This window comes from Vanessa tameamea, chromosome Z (assembly GCF_037043105.1).
Source record: "Vanessa tameamea isolate UH-Manoa-2023 chromosome Z, ilVanTame1 primary haplotype, whole genome shotgun sequence".
NCBI classification, from domain to species: domain Eukaryota; kingdom Metazoa; phylum Arthropoda; class Insecta; order Lepidoptera; family Nymphalidae; genus Vanessa; species Vanessa tameamea.
Window position 1 is genome coordinate 11,039,436 of NC_087341.1, and position 9,587 is coordinate 11,049,022.

General features: G+C 31.0%; 1 protein-coding gene across 1 annotated transcript in view; it reads left to right on the plus strand.

The window, feature by feature from the left end:
* LOC113403121 (flightin) overlaps positions 1–9,587 on the plus strand; it is a 137,901-nt gene that overhangs the window by 36,329 nt on the left and 91,985 nt on the right. The window lies entirely within an intron of this gene.

Consider the following 9,587-nt stretch of genomic DNA (forward strand, 5'->3'; position numbering starts at 1 on the left):
CACTTCTATTACTGTTTGGTAGAATAAGTGGTGAGTGGATGGAACCTAACCTGGTTGATGTATTTTCTTTCAACCACTGATGTATTTTTATTAGTTTATTAAAAAAAATATGAAAGATCTAAAAATACTATTTTATGATATTTCACGCAAATATTTTGAGCGGTAAGTTATAAACGTTTGTTTTTTTCTGGATTTACGCAAAAGCTTATAATCCGATTAAGCTCGATAGTTTAGTTACCATCTACTGTCTTTATTCTAAGATAAGCTTTATAGTTTTTCCTTCAGTTTTAAGCTGCTGGAATATAAGTTCTTTATAATATTATCCACGACGTTCAGTCGGAGAAAAAGTTATCATCTCACGATTGGTATTAAAACTAAATTTATGTTTAAAAATATATGTTCGTAGATCAAATAAGCTTCAATATCGTTCAACCGATCACCATGATAATTGGTTAGTATTAATACGAATCAATATTTATCTACATATATGTAGATAAATATTATATTTTATACTTTGCAAGACTAGTTGTACATTTATTTATTTATTTGATGTTTAATAAATAATATATATACAGATCTTCGAAACACCATCGGCAAGTTCACGAAGTGCGATACAACACTACAGGCGTTTACATTATAAATTTATAACAATAAGAGACTTCGTAAAACTTTTCTTTATAATTTTTACAAATGCGTCTCGTTTCCAGGATGATTTTGACTATTCTTTTTATTTTTACAAATTTGAAAAGCTGTATGCCAAAGCTGTATAACCTGCTAGCGCCCCGGTGTTGCAGATGGCCATGGGCGGTGGTAGTCACTTTCCATCAGGTGAGCCTCCTGCTCGTTTGGCACTAATGACAAAAAAAGCAGCAACTTTTTTTTTTTTTACTAGGAAATGCATTTACGCGTGCCGCCCGGTCGGGAGACCGGGACGGGTATGTGGGACTCAACCGGGATCTAATGCCCCGTGCCAGGGCACGCTAATGCTACCCAGTCCTACCCACTAAAACCATCCTCGGGTTTCCACCATGCCGCCGAGTGGTGAGGCCACGGGATCGCCAAGGGCATGCAACCGCGACCCCACTAGCGGCAGCCGCCGTAAGGCGGCCGAATATTCATGGAAAGCGCGCCTAGTGCGCGCCTTCCCCCTCATCCTCTACGTGGGAATGTGGCGAACTCCCCCGAGTCCGCCACTGGGGGCTGGGCGTCAACGAAGCTGACGCCCTGCGGCGGATAAGATGGTAGGCTCCGCCGCTGACCGCCGGTGTAAAACACGAGTTAAAGCTCGAGCCCTCCCACTCCCTCCTAGCCAACGAGGCCACTCACATGGTCCGCCCTGACGCCGATCAGGGACGTACCAGGAGCAGCCCCTCTCCCGCCAGTTTTAGCCGTGGCCGACGAGCAAGCTCAAGCCGGCCCCGTTGCCCAGGGTACACCACGAGGAGGTGACTGACATGTACCCCAGCAACGTAGGTCCTTAATTAACCCAAGGTCGATTCGTATTCATTTTAACTATCGATGTGTGTAAACATAAAATAAAAAAAAATTATGAACCTACAAATGTATTCGGTGAATTCATTCGTACAATTAGATAGTAAGAAATTTATAATTTATATTGTATGCCAACAGTAGGTACTTACTTACAAAATTATAGTGTTAGTTTAAGCAATTAAGTGACAAGCGTTGTTATTGCAACTGCCTTTGAACGAGAATATTTTATAACATTCAGAATTTCACTCAAAAATGCCAGAGAAAACGTTTCAGTTTACTCGATTTGCACTTATACCGAAACAAAGTTATATCACTGTACTGTTTGACTTTGACCTAAATTTTGCTTTGAGTCTATGCTGCCGCCCGTGTGTCATGTAACTGAACGGACAGGCGAAAACACCTAAACGTTCTCATATCCATTACGCAATGCGTCATGATTTCTAACCTAATATTGTGTAGACAAGTGAACGTCGCAGTATAGCATTGTTAAATATTTACCCATGTGTCGTCATCCTAACAAAACTAAAAGTTTTCAAGACTTACAAGACTGCAAACCGTATCGCCCGCCTTACGTCTTTTTCTGATGTGTTTTAGTCTAATATCCTAAAAATTCTCTATATCTGCTTCTCCGAATTGCATTATGCAAATGGTAGCGTTACCGCCTTCTATTATTAGCTTAGTCCCACAAACTGCACAACACTTTATTTTTCACTACTGCACTTTACTTCGAGGACATTAGGTTTTGAATTATAATGAAAGACAATTAATAATTTTGTATTATCATTATTTATTTGCCAGCAGACCGACTTTTATTATAGGTAAGTTCAAATTCGAGTCAAAATAAAACCCATATTATTAATCAAAATAAATATTTTAATCTAAACGGAAAGAATCAATTGAGATAATAAAATATCTGTAAGATATAGTTTTGTGATTTATTATAATATTATATTTCAACATTATTAAAACAATGAAACATCGAAAGTCGGTACCAGCAGTATTTAACGACCGAAAACGTAGATATTTGATAGTTTAAATACGAATAATGGAAAAAGAACTTCGTTTTTTTTTTATTAGAGAGCTGTATAAATTGCTATTGCAAGATTTTCTCTCTAATATAACAACTGTATTTATTCTTAAAACATTATAACTAATTCTATAGCAAATGCAATTTAAAGATTATTTATCTACTATTTTAATTGCTAGGCTGTCAATTAAAAGGCTATGATTTAACTATCTGGCTGTATTATATATAATAACATTTCAATAACGCGTAAATAATATTAAGAAGAACATAAACGAGACGTTCATATTTATACTGTCACGTGTAAATTTGCAGTACAGATATGAACACCTCGATAGAATACGAACCTCCGCTCTCAAAAGGAAACTAGTTTTCACGAGGCGCTGTGACCGCTAGGCCACGACTGCTGACTTGAAAATGGTGAAAATGCGTATGTTACGTGAGCTGTATCGGAATTAAATTAATACACTTCTTAGTTTTTACATTAAAATAATGGATAGTGATCATCGATCACGCTTTATAAAAAGTGTGTCAAAATTTAAAAACAATGTATTTAAAAAAAATATTACTATGATTTTATATACAGCTTTTATATAAATCTATTATTCGCAAACCACAAAATAAGTCTCACTTATTTATATATGTATATACATCTTTTAATAGATAACATTTAGACGATATCGCTTTGGCGACAGGCGTTTCTTTTGCATTTTATTTTAATTATTACTAAGTATTGGTGGCGTAAATATAAATCAAAGTAATACTTGTAACCCCAGACTTCTTTATCAATACAATACAACAAAAACCAAGAATATGAATAACTGTTAGTGCTGTGAGGCTTTACGGGTTTTAGTACCGCGGTATTGGCTCTTAGGATAATTCTAACTTTTCCGACATTAATATTAGAGAAAACACAATTATATCATAAATATTACAAAAGTTTGGTTTGATGTTTTTTACTCAATCACACTAGAACAACTGAACGGATCGCAATTAAATTTGACACAGAGATAGATTATAGTCTGGAATAGCACATAGGTAACTTTTTATCTCGGAAAATGTACGGTTCTCGTGGGATAGATTGGTTTTGTTTTTCATAGAGCAGGAGAATGACATGTTTTTGCATAGTCACAGTGGCGACATATTTTATAAATTTGAAAGTCAGCTTGTTTGTTTTTTGTCTGTGAGCTTTCACGTCTTAACTACTCAACCAATGATCATACTCACACGTACTAGCACGCGGGCGGCCTGCGTTTGAAAACTAACCTCTACATATGTATAATAACCGTTTTTATTTTATTATAACTTATTATACAACAAATATAAAAAATGAAATAATGCGGCTTGGCCCATCTGGAATTCGGTGAGTGACTAAATTCTGTCCTTCTAAAATTTTAATTCAAATTCAAAAATTAATTTTATAATTGACATAACATTATTTTCAAAAAAATTCAAATGTATTTTTTTCAAGTAAACTTTGCACATTTTCTATTAATGATAGGAAGTTGCAATATTCAAACATGGAGAATAACAGAACGGATTTTGATGTGGTTTTTTTAATAGATAGATCGATTTAGAGGAAGGTATAATAAAAACAGTGTAGCAAAATTGTAATTTTTAGTTTTATTTTTAGGTGCAATAAAGAGTTAATAATAATAATAACGCTGGCTGAACCCTACGAGATAGACCAAAACAATGTACTACAGTATTGTACACCTTAAAAAGATCTTCAAAAAAGTCCGCGATGGTACATATATCTCTTAGGGATAGCCCACCACAACCATTTTTTATCCTTTACTTTTTGCGCGAAATAATGGCTTATTTTCGAAGCGATATTAAGCAGTACAGCATTAATCCTTATCCAATTAAGTACCTAAAAAACATTGTGAATTTAATATAGATCAACCCTTTACAGCATGTAATTTAAATGACTATTTTCGAAGATATTACAGATTTAAAACGCAGGGACATAGTTTTGTATTTTATAATGTAGTATTTCACATTATTAATTTAACAGCGTTATTGTGTTATCATTAATTAATCGTTTAATCGATTTGAGTTGATGAAGTAATTACTTGTACTTTAGCATAACGTTCGCTTCGTAGACAATTTTCTTTGGTGGTATGGTACCGCCCACTCATTATACATTCTACCGCCAAGCAGATATACTTAGTATCGTCGTGTTCCAGTTTGAAGGGTGAGTGAGCCAGTGTAAATACAGGCACAACAGATATAACATTTTAGATCCTAAGGTTTGTGGTGTAATATTCTACGTCCACCAACCTATATCATAAAAAATGAATAGTTTTTCGATTATAGTTATTAAACATGATGATGACGAGCCAAGACGACGATGATGTCCCCTCGAGGTAGATACAAATAGGTGCCGTACTGTTTTTTTTAATTTGATATCCGAATTTTCAGAAAAATATTTTAAAAATTTATGAAGCTTGGTGCATTGGTCCTTATAAGCATAGCATATTATATATACAAGACCAATTAGCCGTTGCTACCGCATACTTTTTTTTATCAAATTATTTTAAATATATAGTGACGTTATCAAAGAACTAAGTTTCGATTACACAGTCCAACCAAAATAGACATTTTAATCTCTTCAATTGTTAAAGATCATATGTACACTATAACAAATAAAGTATCAAAAACCATTCATCCCACGACTAAATATGTAAAATGTACTTAAAATGTATTTAGATAAGGTTTGTTTTCATGGTGTGTTCATTTTTTATATACTTAGAGACGACTACTTTGGATACTTAGTAACGACTGACGCTTTACTTGTTACCATTTTAATGATGATTTGAATTATTTCATATTTAACGATGTTCGTGCTCCGATATATTTTGATAAATGGATGTTTAAAATATTTAGACAACTTTAGCCTATACTAATGATTACTTAAGATGTTATTTTTTGTTTGTGGTAATCTTATCTTATCTTATATGACGCCCACTATACATGCTCAAATGGACTTGCATAAAGCATTACCACCAACGAAAAAAAACATTTGTAGAAGTTTATTAAATATCTTTTTTCCTAAAGTTCAGATGCATTTATAAGGATTTTTTTACGACGCAACGACTGGATTGGTTTACTATACGCAAATGAAATGTGACGTAAATCTGTAAACGAAAAAGCTTTCCTGTACCCTTAGTATGAGTTTGACAGTTAACTTCAAGTTATTTACTTTCGGTTTTCTTTTCATACAAATCCTATCAGCGCCCCAAGCGTAAACGCAGAGGAACTAAAATCGGTAGTAAGAGTTTTTATAATTAACGTTATCGAGTTTGCAAGTCGAAACAACGGGCGGTTTTCGACTTTTTGGTAGTACGAGTAACACTTTTGACAGATTTACGGATGTAAAATTGACGTTTTCGTTAATTTCTTATCGAGTTTGTACTCACTTGATTTATTTAGGTGAGAGCAAGTGAAACTTTATTTTGAAAATTAACTATTAAGCGTGTGAGGCAATATTATGCTTGAAGACTAGCTACAACCGTTATGGTAGCCTTTTATAACAATAAAAAGCAACGAATTTGAATTGTGCGGTGAAATTTATATAATTTAATTAGCCGTATTTTAAACTAACATATTTTCTTGAGAATTGCCTTAGAAAAAAGTTAATAAGTATTTATTTAAATGAATAATAAATATTAATTTATTTTAAATATATTTACAAATATGATACAAACGCAAGGTGAGTCTAAATTTAAAATTTATTTTTAAATGGCATCCTAACACGTTATTTAATTACATTGAAAATAAATGATAATTGTGTATTAATATAACTATCATAATTTCGTTAAATTGCTTAAAGTAGAGAACAAAATATTTTAATTATTATTGGTATTTTCAAAAACAATAAAAATACTTTTTTTTATATTCATTGGTTTATGGCAGTTGAGAATGCTTTGAAGATATGATGGGGACCATTCATAGTATTATTAATTAACTATTATTCTTTAGTGTAATCATTTTAAAACAAAATAAATATATTTTTCAAGCTATCAGTGTATTTATCCTTTATTTGGAGCAGATACGCTATTAATGATGATTTGGTGCTTACAACATCCAAAAAACAAGTGACCATGCATTGAACTGCAATCTACATTTCTACATAATTTCCTATTTATTTAATTCAAACAATAAATATACTAAAAAATGGATTTGTCTCTTTATTGAATATATGGTTCCTGTGATTTTATAAAATGAAATTGTATTAAGAATGATTTAAAAATTTTGCATCATTATATAAGAAACATCTATACATACATATATATAAATACTATTCACTATTGTGATTTGTTATGAATACTCTAATAAATAATCAACTTCAAAAAAACACTTGTTGTTTAGTAAAATACTATGTTGTTGTTATTTATACTTTTTCAATAATTGGGTATATTAAAATAGACAATTAAAACTATTAACTCTTTATTCTTTAATTGAAATAAAAAGTTTATGTACATATGTAGTACATATAATTATATTTTAGGAAAAATAAAACACAAGTTATTAAATAATTATTATTTGTTTTAAATATATTAAACTATATTTTTACAAAGGTTCTTGAAGTTATAGAAGTGTATTTGTAGTAGTGTCTAGGTTTGTATTTCTTCTTTGAAACTGTAATCACAAACAATATTTTTTTATTAAAAAAATCACAAACATAAAATAATCACGATAATAGAATAATTATAATCTAATAATAGAAATATTAGATAATAAAAAAAAATATTAGATATAAATTTAATGATAATTAGATATTCATATTATTATAATATACTGAAAAGCAAACATCATTTGGGTATTATCAATATAACATAATCATTTAAACATAAGTTTGAATTGGTTACGTTTGATTTATTATGGAATTTTTCACACAAAAAAAAGGGTATTATCTATAAAATTAATCTATGTATGTTTGTTTAAATTAACACACAAGACACATCGCAATTAAACGCGAAGTAAGCCACTTAGTTTCAAATTAAACTTTATAAACAAATTAGAACAACAATTTAAATATGTATAAGTATATCAACGTAAAATTGTAACGAAGTTAAATTTACAATACTTGTAGGTTAGGTTAGTTACAGTTTAACTCAAATTCCTCTATATTCAAAACAATATACACTGTTTATAAGTTTTTAAAACATTTCTAATCTCTATTATAAATTTACGGTCCTTACAATTATTACGGATCGTATTGTATATTAAGCGTAATAATAAATTTATGTTTACATACCTCTTGATGAATTTTATAATAATTTCAAACTTTTATTTCTTTTAATAAAATAAACATTGTAAAATAAGATAATATATCCTTCAAAATTTTAGAGACAATACTTTGCGACAAATGTCAAATACAATAAAAATGGCCGAATATATTTTTATCACCTTTTTTATGCGCGTGTAAGTGAGATGGAAATAAAAATTGTGCTATAGTCTATTTCGAGTAGCTCGACGGTTATCATGGTTTTGACGCAAACGTGTAATGTCAAACTCATACTACCGAATACAAATACTTCGTAAACGTTTTCGAGTAGTCGATACGTTATTAACGCATGAAGTATTGAAACTCGTACTAGGGGTACTGTTGAAATTGTGACGACATCGGAGTGATATTAAAAAAATTGAAATATCATTTTATTTATTTAAGCTCAAAGTGAGCTATTTTGAGCATTCAGTTTAAACATTTCATGCAAATATCATTACACCGCTATATCAAAGTTTGGACAAACAGACCACTCTTTAAATAGTTGGAATAATATTCAATATTTCCCATATTGACGTACTATATAATAACATCGCTGAAAATATTTCAAAATAAAACAGGTAATTAAGTTAAACATAAATTATTTATTTGAATTAACAAATATTAAAATAATTATATATTACATAACTTAACTTCGTACTCAAAATTAATATACATAACATAATAAATTAACAATATATCTTAAGCAAATGTAACTTATTCTCGGTTGCAGATTATTTGATATAGCATAACTATACTATGTATAGTATAGAGACTATTTAATACAGAAGTTCAAGTTAAGGGCTCCAACACATAAATGTGAATTCGCAATGCATCGCAAATATCTGCAAGATCGCAAGAATGCATTGCAAGAATATCTGATCTGAGTCGCATCGCGCATAGGAATGTCAACAAGTTTGACGTAATATCGCAGGAGCGATATTACGTCAAACTTGTTGATGAACACTTAGGCCGCACTGAGACAGCGTAAGGGATAGACGCCGCCGCCGACGCAATAGTTCTTCAAATGAAAATATACTCATTCTAAAATAATCGAAAAAAATATCTTCTAATCTCAAAGCATAGTATTTTCGAGTAAAATAGTTCCCATCAGAGTTCGTAATCGTAATGAGTAGATTAACCCAAAATGTTCTTTTTCTTTTATATCTTTTTAACAACAACAACAGTGCATTCATGTAACCATTCCTAAAAACACGTCCAATACGGCTGACTACTGTTGAAGATATGGTCACCTGAACCAACGTTTTGCCGGACAAAATAGTATCGCAGCAATTCGCTTCGTAAGTTCCTGAGATGCGGCTTCGTATCGCTTTGCTCATCGCGGTTTTGTGTGGACGCCCTAACCAGTGAGAGGTAGACGTAAAAAAATTAAAAAAAAAATTAATTAATGGAATAGTATTTAAATAACTCTTAAAATAAATGAATGAATACATTATTTTCGGCTAATTATATTTCGGCTTTAGCTACATTTCCACAAAACATAATAATTTCTGTAAGTTCTTAGCACGAATATCACAAATGCAAGCTTTAGTTACCATTATAAATTACATTTTATTTTTCGTTTTACAAATGTTATTTTAATTTTTTTCTCTGCATTCAAAGCATTTGACATTTTACCCACAAATGTTACAATAACATCCTAGATAACCTTTACAAAGTAATATAAATCATTCTATAATTACCGCGACTATTATGGAAACATTTACATGTTTAGACGTATATTGACTTTGAGTGAAAGTGGAAAATGAATGAAAATACAGTCTGATTCTAACTTTAGGA